The sequence below is a fragment of the Cervus elaphus genome, chromosome 1, assembly GCF_910594005.1.
Source record: "Cervus elaphus chromosome 1, mCerEla1.1, whole genome shotgun sequence".
Taxonomy (NCBI): domain Eukaryota; kingdom Metazoa; phylum Chordata; class Mammalia; order Artiodactyla; family Cervidae; genus Cervus; species Cervus elaphus.
Genome location: NC_057815.1, coordinates 10,435,909 through 10,452,341, shown reverse-complemented (window position 1 = coordinate 10,452,341; position 16,433 = coordinate 10,435,909). Strand labels below are relative to the sequence as shown.

Below are 16,433 nucleotides of genomic sequence, written 5' to 3'. Positions count from 1 at the left end.
TAATCTCAAAAATATACAAGCAACTCCTGAAGCTCAATTCCAGAAAAATAAATGACCCAATCAAAAAATGGGCCAGAGAACTAAACAGACATTTCTCCAAAGAAGACATACAGATGGCTAACAAACACATGAAAAGGTGCTCAACATCACTCATTATTAGAGAAATGCAAATCAAAACCACAATGAGGTAGGTACCATTACACACCAGTCAGGATGGCTGCTATCCAAAAGTCTACAAGCAATAAATGCTGGAGAGGCTGTGGAGAAAAGGGAACCCTCTTACACTGTTGGTGGGAATGCAAACTAGTACAGCCACTATGGAAAACAGTGTGGAGATTCCTTAAAAAACTGGAAATAGAACTGCCATATGACCCAGCAATCCCACTTCTGGGCATACACACTGAGGAAACCACATCTGAAAGAGACACATGCACCCCAATGTTCATCGCAGCACTGTTTATAATAGCCAGGACATGGAAGCAACCTAGATGCCCATCAGCAGATGAATGGATAAGGAAGCTGTGGTACATATACACCATGGAATTTTACTCAGCCGTCAAAAAGAATTCATTTGAACCAGTCCTAATGAGATGGATGAAACTGGAGCCCCTTATACAGAGTGAAGTAAGCCAGAAAGATAAAGAACATTACAGCATACTAACACATATATATGGAATTTAGAAAGATGGTAACGATAACCCTATATGCAAAACAGAAAAAGAGACACAGAAATACAGAACAGACTTTTGAACTCTGTGGGAGAAGGTGAGGGTGGGATGTTTCAAAAGAACAGCATGTATACTATCTATGGTGAAACAGATCACCAGCCCAGGTGGGATGCATGAGACAAGTGCTCCGGCCTGGTGCACTGGGAAGACCCAGAGGAATCGGGTGGAGAGGGAGGTGGGAGGGGGGGATCGGGATGGGGAATAAGTGTAAATCTATGGCTGATTCATATCAATGTATGACAAAACCCACTGAAATGTTGTGAAGTAATTAGCCTCCAACTAATAAAAAAATTAAAAAAAAAAAAAAAGTAAAAGAAAAGATATATGCACCCCAGTGTTTCATTGCAGCACTATTTACAATAGCCAAGATATGGAAGCAACCTAAATGTCCATCAACAGAGGAATGGGTAAAGAATATGTGTGTGTGGGTGTGGGTGTGTGTGTGTATATAATGGGATATTACTCAGCCATAAAAAGAACAAAATAATGCCATTTACAGTAGCATGATGGATCTAGAGATGATCATACTAAGTGAAATATGTCAGACAAAGACAAATATCACATATTACTAATATGCAGAATCTAATTTTTAAAAGAAATTATATAAATGAGCTTATTTACAAAATAGGAACAAACTCACAGATTTCAAGAACAAACATTGTTACCAAAGGGGAGATGTGAGGTAGGAGGGATATTATAGACCAGGAGCTTGGGATTAACATACACAAACTACTACATATAAAATAGACAGGCAACAAGGACCTACTGCTTAGTACAGGAAACTCTCCTCAGTATTCTGTAATAACGTATATGGGGAAAGAATCTGAAAAAGAATAAGTAGATATATATGTATAACTGAATCAATATGCTACACAAGTGAGACACAACATTGTAAATCAACTATATTGCAATAAAACAATTTTAAAAAGATACTGCTTGGCTGACAATTCCCAGAGAGAGGAACTCGAACAGATGCTGAGTGCTTTTAGCCATTGAAGTAATAAGAACCTCAGTCTTCATCCTGGAAATCTGGGCAGCTTACCCTGGCACCCATCACACTCTCCATTTTTTTTTTACCCATAAACATTTACAACAATGACATTTTTCTCCTGTGTCTCATGCACTTGATGATTGTGTCCGTGTTTTGTTTTGTTGGCTGTTTGAGAAAAGTGGTGTATTTGCATAAAGAGAGCATGTGTTGACATGCAATAGATCTGTTGCTTTAAATTCATCTTGCAAGTGGTTTTCATTGAAATAGCAGGAAACTAATGTCCTTTTAAAACTTTATTAAAATCATCTGGATATGCTTAATCTAGTAAAAGCAGAGTACACGGCTGCTGGACTTCGTATAGATTTAGATATGGAGCAGAAAGAGGCTTAAGTGATATCCTACATTTGAAACTGTGTAGAAAGATGTTATTGGCCTCAAAAAATATGTCCCTTATGAAGTAGATTCACAACTAGCATCCCTGCACCATTTCTGTTTGCATGACTTTTTGAATGTCTCTGGCATTCTGTCCTACTTGGTCTCTTCATTCTCCGTGTGGGTTCATATACATCATTGCTGTTTTTTCTAGAATTGCTGCCTTTCCTTGTTCAGTCTAAGACTTTCCGCTTCTCCACTCAAGAAAGGTCAATTCTGAAGTGAAACTTTACAAAGAGCTGTATCACCCTGAGCCTCAGAATCATTTCAACTTTGTCTTCAAAAATTTGACCCTTCATCATAATTGAGTTCTACTTAGTCTAGCCATTTTCATGATTAATTATAGATGGGAACTCTGGGCTAGATGGTGCAGCCATGTTTAATGAGGTCACTCAGATGGTCAGGCCGCTTTCTAGGGCACTGTGATCTTTTACTTACTTTTGGCAAAAAAAAAAAAAAAAAAAGATCAAATAATTTACACCATGTTGTTGAGTTACTTTAGAAAAAATGACACCAGTGTTCATTAAGGATGTAAATACCTATAAATCCACTTAAACACATGCCTTCTACATTGAAAGCCACCCTGGAACCTTGATTACATTTGATTTTAGGGCTTTGAAATGCAAAGCAACACGCTGAACACTGTTGGATGAAACTGTTCTGAAGTGGAGAACTAGGAGGAAGTCTTAAATAGCGTTACTCCAGCCAACATACACAAACTTAACATTGCTTTTTGAACCTATGGCCATGTGCATTAAAGATGAATATTTTGCCTTTGAAAAATTAATGTCCCAGAGCTCTTGCAACCATTGTTTTTTTGTGAAATGGAGTATGCAAAATGTCTTTTAAAAATGCAGCCTTTTGGTGAATAGATTGTTTCTCCTCTTTTTGGGCTGTGTTACTCATTGGAAAGCCCCCTAAAGGAGCATTAAGCAAATGAGCAAATAGCTTTAAAAATCCTGTTACCATACTCAGAGGAACCTGGAGATGGATGGAGTCAGTGAGCGAGACCAATTTTCATCCTTGTGTGAAACAAATAAAGTGTCTCTTTCTCCTCTTTTCTTTTCTTGATCTTTTAAAAATGTAAAGGCTCACTGCTTTTTCTTGTTTAACAGATTTAAGTTTAAACAAAGAAGGCTTCTTTGAAAGGTCCAAGTAAGAAATGCCAAGCTAAGGAGGATGGAGCTGGCCTGGGAGCTTTGTGAGTTATCAGGTAAATGTTATGTCTGGAGTAGAGACTAAGATAACCAAGCCTCGTGGGGTCTTGGATCAATTTAATTTTGATAAATGACCAGTTTGGTAAATATTATTTACATTACTCCATAAGTCAGGTCTGTTTCTGATCCACTCATGTTTGAACAACTCGCATCATTGACTGTGGAAATAGCTTCTCAAGTAATCCCCATGGGCTGGCTTACCCCACTGTTAGCTCACAGTTAGAAGGATAATTAGGAATGAGGGTGCTTGGCTTTTGAACTAAAAATGAAAGCATGGGCAAAAGGCTCAGTAATCTATATTTGAAGCAGTTCTTGAGCCACAAGAACTCAATATTCCCAGCAATCTACAGAAGTGGTGGTATTTTAAAATTCTGCATCTGCTTTAAAAAATGACGTTCTTAAATATTACAAGATTTAAAAAGAAAAACAGTTTTTAAGCATAGTCCTATCCCTTTAACACACTATTTTATCTATCTGTATTTTCTACTCTCTATCTATATAGGTTATATGTTTATTGATTCACTCACTCCTTCATTCTGCAAGTGTTTAAATACTTAGAATGCATCAGTTAGTAGTTAATGCCAGAGATTAACCAACATTTTCTGTAGTGAGCCAACCACATAGTAAAAGGTTTTGAGGGCCACCCAATCTTTGTCACAACTTCTCAGGTCAGGTGTTATAGGGCAAAAGCAGTTAAAGACAATATGTGAACACACAGATCTGATAGTTTCCCCATAAAACTTTATTTACAAAGCAGGCAGTATGTTGGATTTGGCCAGCTGGTCACAGTTTAACTAAACTGTGGCATAAAACCATGGCATCCAAGAGCCAGACAAAATATTAGATAAAGTCCCATTGAACATACACTGTAATTGGGGAGGGCAAATAGTAAATAACAAATAAATGGTCTCAGTGAATAAATAGTACAAATGAAAGAAACTATTAGGTTGGTGCAAAAGTAATTATTTATGGATGCTAAGTTTTAAATCACTGTAACTAGGCTCAAACACATGTTTATTAATCAAAATAAGAACCATTACAATCAACACATTTTTGCCAATGAGAAATTAGTTTGTTTATTACTATAGCATAAAAACTTATGCTTTGGGATTCGATGAAGTCTTGGATAGCTTTTTCTGCATCCTGCTGGTTGTGGAAGCATTTTCCGTACAAAAAGTTGTCAAGATGCTTGAAGAAGTGGTAGTCAGTTGGACAGAGGTCACATGGATATTGCACCTCAGACAAAAATTGTAGCCCAGTTTGTTCACCTTTTGAAGCATTGGTTGTGTGATATGCAGCCAGGTCACAGAAAAGAATTGGGCCCTTTTTGTTGACCACCACTGATTGCAGGAGTTGTAGTTTTTTGTGCATCTCATTGATTTGCTGAGCATACTTCTCAGATGTAATGGTTTCACTAGGATTCAGAAAGCTGCAGTGGATTAAACTAGCAGCAAACCATGAAACAGTGCCCATGACACTTTTATTGGTGCAAGTTTGGCTTTGGAGATTGTTCTCAGTCCAGCCACTGAACTGGTCATCACTGGTTGTTACATAAAATTCACATTGTTGTTGCATAGAGCTGTTGCATAGGGTAAGAGAAAATGACACTTCTAAAAGAAACTGTTTATTTGATTTGCAGTCAGCTCTTGAGACACCCATTTATCAGTTTTTTCATCTTTCCAATTTGCTTCAAATGCCAAATGACCATAGGATGGTCGATGTTGAGTTCTTCAGCAACTTTGCATGTAGTTGAAAGAGGATTAGCTTCAGTGATCCTCTCAGTTGGTCGTTGTACACTTCCAATGGCTAGCCTCTGCTGCACTCCTCATCTTCACGGCTCTAATCTACTTTGCAAAACTACTTGAACCTCCAGTGCACTGTATGTTCATTAAAAGTTTCTGGGCCAAATGCATTGTTGAAGTCATAGTTGTCTCCACTGCTTTATGACCCATTTTGTGCTCAAATAAGATCATTTGAATTGATTTTTGTCTAACATCATTTCCCTAGTCTAAAATACATATAAAATAAACACCAAGGAATAATTCATTAGCAAAAAATATAAAGCAAGAAATGCACGTTAAAATAATGTATAACAAACCACATTTATTTAAGAATGTATTCCAATATCAAATGGCAAAATTCAGTAATGCAAAACCAAAATTATTTTTGCACCAACCTAATATTCCTTCCTCTGTGTCATACATGTAGCTAAATCTAATTGATGAGCATATATATGAAGGAAAGATATCAAGGTAATAAAAGATATCAAGATAATAAACTTTTTCTAAATTCTTTGTTTCTGCTTTGGACAGAGAAACCCAAGAATTTTAAAGTAGGGCAAAAATCAGAAGCAAGGAATGTAAATGTAAAGAGTGTTTGCCTTTTGGTAAGAAAATTTTTGTTAGCTTTAGGCACCCAGCTTTCTGGGTAGTCCTGAAAATCAGGGTCTGAAGAAAGGAGCAGACAAATGGGAACCTCATTCTTCCTGCTCAGGGCCTGTGTTTTGCCACTCAGCAGCAGCCCTTCATAATTAAGTCAGTTAAGAAACAAGGTAGCTCAGACATAGAAGCTCGTGTTCAAATCCATCAGGCACGGATTGTAAATGGCACAGTGCATGCAAAGCACAGTACATGGTACAACGTTATAAAGAGGATATACTGATGAATGTGACAGATCCCTGTCTTTGTAGTTGGAGGGAGAGACAGGGACCTGGCAGATAGGACAGATTGAAGGCCAAGGTATCACGTGATAGAGTAGGGTGTGTGTGTGTGTGTGTGTGTGTGTGTGTGTGTGTGACTGAAGGCCAAGGTATCAAGTGATAGAGTAGGGTGTGTGTGTGTGTGTGTGTGTGTGTGTGTGTGTGTTGCTCAGTCATGTCTGACTCTTTGTAACACCATGGACTGTAGCCCACCAGGTTCCTCTGTCCATGGGATTCTCCAAGCAGGAATACTGGAGTGGGTAGCCATTCCCTTCTCCAGGGGATCTCCCCAATCCAGGGATCAAATCCAGGTCTCCTGAGTAGCAGGCAGATTGTTGATCGTCGGAGCCACCAGGAAAGTCCATGATAGACTATATGGGAGGTCAACTCCTACTCTTCCCTCATCTTCAGCATAGAGGAAGGGCTTACCCCCCATCCCATGCCTCAGGAAGGGATTGCACTGGAAATATGTATTCCCTTCTCTTTCAGAAATATTTTCTTCTCGTATGCTCTTCCCCTGGGGAAGAACAGTAATCTTTCTGGTGGATGAGATTGGAAAAGTATAGAGTGCGGCATTTTCGGTACTCTTTTTTTTTTTAGATGCTGGTCATGGCAAACATATTTCTACGTGCCAGATACCAACATTTTCATTTCTTTAATCCTCACAGCAGTCCTGTGAGGTAGCACTTTATCATTCCCATCTTCTAGGTGAGGAGATTAACTCATAGAAGCTCTGAGGGACTTGTATGTCTGCTTGGCTGATGAATGGCACAGCCAGGTATAGTCACTCAATCAAACTCCAGGATCCTTGCTCTCAATTCCTCCCCTCTCTGGTTCCAGGGAAGAGTGAAAGTGTACTGTTCACTTCTTCCATGACATAAGCATACCAGAATCAGGGCAGGGTCCTGGTCTTGCTCGAAGCCTCTGTGTTCCTGATGGAGGCACAAGAGCAATTTCGAGGTGTAAATATAAAGGTTTCCTTCAGTTAAGGGTATCCATTGCTAGATTTGGTGCAAGTGGGCAGAAAAGCCAATCATGTTCTTAAATTCAGCAACATTGGTGATAAAGCTAATATTTCTATCTCTCTTGATTTAACTGCTGTATCTCTTTCCCAAAATTTTGGTGCCCAGCCAACTCAGAGGAAAAACGGTGATTAATTCTCACCCCAGACTCCCATCATAAGTATGAATAATAGCAGTAGTAAAAAATATCCAACAACAAATATGGTATAGCAGACATTGTGATGAGTGCTTTAGGTATGTATCATCTCTTTGCATCTTCACCACAATCTCAAATGAGTAGATACTCCATGTTATGGAAGAGTAAAGAGGGATTAAATTTTAGGTTGTCAAATAGATTTCTGATGAATGAGAGTGTAATGACTGTTTTATTGTCATTATGACATATTAATAGGCAAACCCAACACTTGATTGCAATGGTCTTTGATGTTAACTTCAAATAATTCTGCTCTTCACAGAATCACTGACAATAGTTGATGTTTAATACTATCTTAAGAGCATGCAAAGGTCAAAATAATTCACAGTACTGGCCAACAAATAGCAGAATGAAGTTAGGTTAAGACATTTCAGTAGAAAACCTCTTTTATCTGTCTACTTCTTCTCACCTTTTTCGGCATTGCCCTAGACAAGCCACCGCTGTCTCTCACTTGTTCTACTGAAAGAGTCCTCATATCATCAGCCACATGTATTTCGTCAGTGTCAGATGTCTTCTCCATATGCACAAGCGTGACCTCACTACAGGGCACTGCCCCTGACTCCCCCTTCAGTCCTGTCTCCTCCATTTCCCAGCTACACTTCAGTTCCTTGGCTATCCCATATCTTTCGTGATGTGATTTGTTGCTGTTGTTTTTCCTTTCTGAAATATCCTTCCCTCTTCCTGAAACATCCTTTGCTAACCCGTTTTCACATCCATAAGGAAACTTATCCTTTATGCTTCAACTTGAATATTGCTTCCTCCGAATTTCTTTCTTAGTAGCCCTTGTTAGAGGTCCTTGTGCTATCCCATCCCTATACTTCTAGGACTCATCTCAGTTTATATTCATTTGGTTTTTGTAGCTACTCGTTTTTTGTCTGACTTCATCTGAAATAAAGCTTTACAGGGGTCTGATCCGAATCTGCCTTGCTCACTGCACTGTTCTCAGTGCCAAGCGTGGACTCACCCAGTTTATGTTGTTGATCAAACTGAATATGGTTGCGAAGGTCGTGTCCTGTACGCTTCAAGGGTACTATCCACATAGATGATGATATCACTGATGCTCCCTGGAAATGTACAACACATCAACCTTTTATTGAATGAAAGAATGAATAAATAAATAAGTGACACCATTATTACAGAATTGCCTTATTGAAGAAAACTGTTTTGATGCCCAGTATTTCCTAGAAACCATAAAATCGCATGTGGTCATATATGCCTTGCATATATGTCATACTTAAGCAGTAATGTTGGCATTTTATGTATTCCAAGTGAAATCTCTTTTGCCCTTATTGAAATTCTGCATCAATTTTTTTCATAATCTTGAACTTAGTCCACAGCCCTCCAGGTGCCAATATAAAGTCCCACTTTAGCTTTTTAATTGTACAGAGACCTCATTCTTGACTTGCACGTGAGAAAGAGCTGAAGCTGCATTCCATGTGTGAATCAAAATACATTTTAATACAGTATTTTTATTCAGTGGGGCCCCTGAGTAAAACCTGCAATGTATTATAAAATGCTGGTAAATATATATACAATCATAGAGGGAAGGAATGAGTGACATCCAGAAGAAGGTTATAGATCATAGTGCTGAGAGCTGGATTACCTGGCACATGGAACTGCTCATAACTAAGTGTGTATTGTAAATAATAAATCTTAACCATGGTGCCCATCTCCAAGTCTTTCCATCTACATGTGTGACTCCAGGCTTTGCTACAGTAGAAATTGAACTGTGATTACTACTGATAACCATTTATTAATAAATTTAAACAAGGAAGCAGTTTAAAAATAAAATGGGAATTTGAATTGAACAAATTGTGGTTTCTTATAGGATATAATTGTAACATCACCTCCAATACTGCCATCATTTCACCTTGTAATTCACATTTGCACATTCCCCCAAGACACTCTAAGCTCCCCATGGCTCTTTAATCTGTTTTACTAACTTATGCACACTTGCCTTGCACATAGAGTTTGCAGATCTTGGTATTCATAGGGTGACTGAATGAAATTATTAAACAAAATGGTTTCATTAAACCAGACTTAAAATTCCACACCACCTCAAAAACATCACTTTATTGGCTTTTCAAACTGAGAACAGAACATTGACTTGGGCAAGTTTCTCACTGGGACTTAACCCATGAGATGGTAGATGTCTTGATGCACACTAAGAAACCCCTTCAGGAATGAAGGGCTTACCCATGAACTGCTGGGAGTGCAGTCAGATGGCAGCCTTGGTTATTTGGCCCCCTTTGGGAAAAGACTGTTAAGGAGAGCCACCAAGCCCTTCCCACGCATTCTCAGCCAATAGGTGGTCAACTCCAGCGTGTCAAGTCTGCATGCTCTTCCTCCATCTCAAGTCAATGCTACAGAGCCACCTCAGCTCCAGAACTTTTCTTGGGGTCAGCTGAAGCCTGTCCTGCGAATAAAACAGAGCTCAAGTTGTCCCTCTAGCCCATCCTTCCTTTCACAGGTGTTGATGATCCCAAGAGCACTCCCTAATAAATCTCCTCAATGCTAGTATTTGTCCCAGAGTTTGTTTCCCACAGAGCATAGTGTATAACCCATGACTCTATGTTTCAAAGAGTTAAAAGACAAAGGAATCAATTCAAGGAATATTCCCCCTTACTAGAACAATCTCAAAACAAGCAGTGTTATTATTTGTGAAAGTGACTGGGTCTCAGTAGCAGCTGCAGCAGAGAGTTGGATTTGTGCTATTCGTGTCATAAACAGAAACACTGTTGTAGCTTAGAGTAACCAGCAGCATTGGCCTTCATTGCATGGGACCACTGCTCCCAAAACAACACTAGGAATTTGGGAAATTATGGTGATGGAACAGACACTTAATTAAGGGTAGTGTCAGAGTTCTTGCATTTTTTTAACTGACCTCCAGAAAACTATATTCCTCTGATGCTTGGTTATTCTTTGATTATATTTAATTTCCCAAAGTGTGCAGTAACAAGACAACACTTGAAGAAATCTCTAAGATCTAGAGGATTAAAAAGTCATACATTTTCCGTAATAACTGTTATAACAAATGTAGTTCAATGATACTGTAGTATAATTAGATTTAATAACATATCATAATTATTGATGAGGCTTTTGTATAGAGGAGTCAGTGAACTGCAGGTTGGGGGAGAAGCCCAGCCCACCACGGGCAGAATTTGGCCACAGTCATTCATTTAGAGGTTGTTCCTGGTTGCTTTCATGCCATGGTGGCAGAGTTGAGTAGCTGGGGCAGAAGTTGCATGGCCCACAAAATCTAATATATTTATCATTTAGCCCTTTGCAGAAAGACTGTTGACCCCTGCTCTCATGTAGTAACATTTAATGATCCCAATATAGTATTAAATGAAAGGAGAAAAATTTGTTGAAGGAAAATAACACTCCATATGTACATATACATACATACACAAAACGTTATCTCTGGTCATTGAGATTAGAGATGAATATTTGTATTTTCTTCTTTTTGCTTTTTGTATTTTCCATAGGAAACATGCATTTTTTTTTTTTTAGTAACAAAACTAATAAATGCTATTTAGTGTGTAATTTTTTTCTTCAAAACCACTTAGAATTTTATTAGCTAGCTGTCTGTATAAAAAAAAAGTCATTTATCTAAAGTCCAGTTAGAAAGCAGCTCTGAATGTGTGCATACTGAAGGATTTGTACAAAGGATTTCATAATACTACTCCATGTCTAAGAAAATATGCAAACCATCAAGTTGCATATTCATAGAGAAGCTTGCCCAGCTACTGGATTAAGCATCCAGTTGGCGATCAGAAGCTTAAAAAGAGAACCAGCAACAACCCTGGGTTATTTTGTGACAGCTGGCTCCATTTGGTAAGCCTGTACACGTTGTGCTAAGAAATACGGTTTATTCAACTTCTGGTTTGTGATGCTTTTTAAATTCTCCCATCAGTTTTCTTGTGTGTTTCAAGAAGAAAATGCCAAAAAGCTTCCATTTTCCTAAACCAGGCCATTTCTAGACTAAAAAATAACACAGTGGTCATTAAAATAACATAGCTAATCATTCTTGAACCATTTTCTGAATAAATAACAAGACTCAAGTTCAATGCTGTTTACCAGTATCCTGTTTGTTTGTTTGTTTTTAGTTGGGATATAGCTGTCTTACAATGTTACGTTAGTTTCTGCTGTGAAATGAAGCAAATCAGCCATGTGCGTGCGTGCATGCTAAGCTGCTTCAGTTGTGTCCCACTCTTTTTGACTCTCTAGACTGTAACTTGCAAGGATCTTCTGTCCATGGGATTCTCCAGGCAAGAATAGTGGAGTGGGTTACCATATCCTCCTCCAGGTGATCTTTCTGACCTAGGGATTGAACCATGTTTCCTGCGGCTCCTGCACCGCAGGTAGATTCTTTACCACTGAGCTCCTGGGGGAGCCCCTGAATCAGCCATATGTGTGTATATATACACACGTATTTCCTCGCTCTTAGCCCTCCTTCCCATCCTCCCCCATCCCACCCATCTAGGTCACCACAGAGCACTCAGTTGAGCTCCTTGCCCTGTACAGCAGATTCCCATTAGCTATCTGTTTTACACATGGTAATATATATATTAATATGTCAACCACATCCTCTTAACAAACAAGAAATACTCTTTCCACCTATTTTCAGATGGGGAAACAGATCCTCAGGCAGGTTCAGTAGATGGCCAAAGGCTCACCAGTCTAATACATAACTTAGCCAAATGTCCAGAGGTCAAGCCAACTCTCTCTGACTCTGGAAATCTGAGTCCTCACTCACCAACCTGTGTGGTCTCCTGACCATCTGCATGTTTCAAAGCATGATATAATCCTAGCACCCATCTCCATGGGAACATGTAGTTGGTATTCAAAAATATCTGTAGAATGACCAAAAGACTGTGCAGTTTAGTCCATTCAGTAAAGCCTGGCACAAAGAAGTAGGAGTTGTAACATTAAGAAATATTAGGAGATCTTGGTTTTCATGTATAAAATTATTTGGGGAGAGTATTTTCAGAGTGGGTATAAAGCACTAGCAGACTGCTGTGTAATATTAGAACACTTCTTATTGGAAGTAACTTCAGGAAACTGTTTTGTATACACATTTTATAAGTCCAAATTGATTTAATTCAAATAAATATTAAACTTTGTATAAAAACCATATTTGCTTAACCTGTTATACTATGTCAGTATCACATAGAAAAATATCAGAATATGATTTTTATTTCCATTTTCTTCCACTCTCTTAGGCATTTTTAGAATGCTATTCCAGTGCTTTGCTCACTGGAAAACTGAGGCTTTTTTTTTTAAAAAACTCTATGAATTAAAGCAAATATTACTGTATTTCTGGCTTAGAAACTATGGATCTGTGTAGATGCTGGAAAAGGTGTATCTTCATAATGCATCCTTTCCTGTTCCTAAATCAAAACAGAATGAATCTTTGAGATTTGGAAATTAGCATCACTTAGTCACACCAAATAAAAGTCAATTGTTGCCAAATCTATTTTCTAAATAAAATGATGCATTTTTTTATCCTTCCATTGTGTAACAGTATAAAGAAAAAATAAAGTATGGGCTTGGAACTCATATTTAAAAGTTGGCAATTACCCCCCGCCTAGTTTTGGCAATTTGTATTTCTATTTGAAATACATTAATTGGTGAATTGGGGCTTCCCTGGTAGCTCAGCTGCTAAAGAATCCGCCCGCAATGCCGGAGACCCCGTTCAATTCCTGGGTCAGGAAGATCCCCTGGAGAAGGGACAGGCTGCCCACTCCAGTATTCTTAGGCTTCCCTGGTGGCTCAGCTGGTAAAGAATCTGCCCGCAGTGCAAGAGACCTGGGTTCGATCCCTGGGTTGGGAAGATCCCTTGGAGAAGGGAACGGCTACCCACTCCAGTTAAAATAGAATATAATGTTTTTAAACCTTTACAAATGCCAGGCTTGACAAAATGCTGTCAACGTAGTTACTTTATCATTATCTCTATTTGACAGAAGAGAAACTTCTAAGGCTCAAAGAAATCAAGAAACTTACTCAAGATAACACAGCCATAAAAAAAGCAAAGCTGGGATGTGAATTCAACTATCGCAGCCTTTAGGGTAGAGTTGCACAGCCTCTAGGGTAGAGTTGCTCAACCTCAGCACTACTGACATTTTGGACTGGATAATCCTTTGCATAGGGGACTGTCCTGGGCATTGTAGGATGTTTAGCAGCATCCTTGACTTCCACACATCAGATGTCAACAGTACCTCCCTCTCAACAAGTTGCAACAACCCTAAATGTTTCCAGACATTATCAAATTTTCACTGGGGAAACAAAATCAGCTCTGGTTTATAACCACTGCCCTAAGACTCCTGTCCTAACTGCTGTGCTTTTCTGCCTGCCTTTCAATTTAGGTCAAGATCACCCTTCCAGAATGAACCCTTAGCAAGCTTGTCATAGTCCATGCATGTCTGGGCTTCAGCCAATTTAGTTTCTCCCTCATTTTACGTAGGAAGGAAATGCCAGGCGCCCACAACCTGGAGTGATTTAGGATATGTACCCAAAGCTAAAATTAATTTAAAAAAATAATGAATTGCCCTGCTCTCATTACCAGAAATTTGAGCCAGAAATGGATCCATGTGCTTGGGATGAGATTGTAAAATGGGGAGGGGAATAGGAAGACTTATTCAAGCTCAGAGTGCTTACTAATTTCACTCAGAATTAATTTGATGAAGAACTAGAATAAGAATTGCAAAGTCATCAAAGATGATGGCTTTTCCTTTATGACCCTTGGCTCCAGAACAAAGAGCCTTTTTTTGCGGGTTTTGGGGTTTCCAGAATAAAGGGAATAAAATGTTTAGGTAATGTTTGGATGGTTTAGACACTGTATGTACATTAGTGATAGGTCAGTTAATATCTGCACAGTTCAAAGAGGCAATTATTTTAATTTATAAATCACTTCAGAGGTAGGGAGCTGCCATCCATTAATGTGGTTTTTACAAATAAGAGTGCTCATTGTTACGTGTTTGTGTATGTGCTTTTCTACCCATGTCATTCTATCTGGCCCGAATTTTCCAACCAGATCGCATACCTCTGTGATTATGTATTTGTCTCTAGAGCACTGCCAAATACATAAAGCATTGTATCTGCAATTTGACCCTTGGCTGAGACCACCCTCTTTTTCGAGTTTTCGCTGTGCTGAAAGGTACCACCACGCACAGTGTTGCTTCCAGAAAAGGACTTCTTACATTACACTCTAAATGGCAGAGTCTGGGACTAAGCCTCCCCAGGGGGTGACAGTGCCTCTTGGTAATCATTCAAAAAGGAGAGAGGGCCAAAGTGATTCTGGGCATGGAGGGCTTATTAGACACTTGACGACTGGTTAAAAGTTCCCAAGTGTCAACACAGAGATTTCCTTTAAAACCATGCCATAAGCATCCCTTTATTTTGTCTTATTTTTTTAATTACTAAATGACAAAAAATATCAAGCATAGTGCTCAATTCTAGGGGAATAAGAGTATGTAAGACAAATACAACCCGATGGGGGAGCAGGCAAACTAGGAAGCTGGGATAAGAGTGTAGACTGATGGTTGCAGTAATTAGTAAATTATAATGTAGTGGAGAGGCTACACAGGTGGCTTAGTGGTAAAGAACCCACCTGTCAATGCAGGAGATGCAAGAGACACAGGTTCAATCCCTAGTTGGGAAGATCCCCTGGAGAAGGAAATGGCAACCCACTCTAGTATTCTTGCCTGGAGAATCCCATGGACAGAGGAGCCTGGCAGGCTACAGTGCATAGTGTCTCAAAGAATCGAACACAACTTAACGACTAAGAAGCAAGAAAGATACTAGAAGAGGTGTTGTGGTTGGCAAAGCTTCCAGAAGGAAGTAACATCTTCTTCAAAGCTGAAAGATGAATGTGTGTTAATTTGGTGAATTGGAAGCGGGTGCGTTCCAGGCAGAGGGGTGAGGCATGGAGCAAAGGCCCAAAGGCAAGAGAGAATTCAAGAAACCAAAGAAAAAATGGAAAGATAGACAAGTGAGGGCCAAGCAGTGAAGCTCAAGATCTGAGCACAGATAGGATTGCAAAATGTTTTCCAAGTCATGTTAGTTGACTTTATCGTAAGGGCACTGGCATGTAATGGAAATGTTTTAAGCTGGGGGATGATATGGTCAGATTAGGAAAACCAACAGGAGGAGACACACATGGCAAGGGAAGAGGAGAGGGGTTTGACAGTACATCAGGGAGAATAGTATACCTGTTGGCTCAAGGACTGGAAATCAATGATATTTGATGGAAGAGAATTAAATGAGTAAAAAAGATCTTGCTAATAATAAAGTCACTTTAATAACCCTTCCATTATATAATACTCCTTCCCCTTTAACACAGCATACTTCTGTTGCAGAAGAATGACAATTACATACTCTATATTTATGACTGGTTTCATGAATAAAAATTACAGATGTTATTGAGCATCTCCTACATGCCTGGCATTATTCTAGTTACTGAAGAAGCTACTATAGACCAGAGGCCATTCCTTCAGTGAGTTTCATTTTAATGACGGAAACAGACAGTAACAAGCAAGTCTGTTTCTATATCTGAGTCTATTTCTGTTACATAGTCATATTTTAGATTCCACATACAAGTGACATTATATGCTATCTGTCTTTCTCTGCCTGACTCACTTCACTTAATATGATAATCTCTAGGTCCATCCATGGATGGATAGCTGAAATGGCATTATTCATTCTTATTTATGGCTGAGCAATATTCCATTGTATATATGTACCACATCTCTTTATCTATTCATCTGTTGATGGGACATTTAGGTTTTTTCCGTGTCTTGGCTATTGTAAATAGTGCTGCTATGAACATTGAGGTACATTTATCTTTTTGAATTAGAGTTTTGTCTGGATATATGCCCAGGAGTGGGATCACTGGATCATATGGTGACTCTGTTTTCAGTCTTTTGAGAAACCTCCACATAATTTTCCATAGTGGCTGTACCAATTTATATTCCTACCAACAGTTCCCTTTTCTTGGAGGCCATCTACTTTATGACTGGACATTGTTAAATCCATCCCAGTGCTTGGAATAAATAGTCCTTCCTGGAACTGTGGCCCTTCCCGGGATTCACTGATAAAAATGTTTTATTATGAGATTTCTGCTTTCTTCCTTGGGATGAGAGCCTTGTCAG

At 39.0% G+C, this 16,433-nt stretch overlaps 1 long non-coding RNA gene across 1 annotated transcript in view; it reads left to right on the top strand.

Annotated features, from left to right (window-relative positions):
• Window positions 1-16,433, top strand: part of LOC122683573 — a 56,364-nt gene that overhangs the window by 23,658 nt on the left and 16,273 nt on the right. The window contains exon 2 of the long non-coding RNA XR_006337784.1: window positions 3,267-3,364. This is a non-coding gene — a long non-coding RNA (uncharacterized LOC122683573). The remainder of the gene's footprint in view (window positions 1-3,266; window positions 3,365-16,433) is intronic.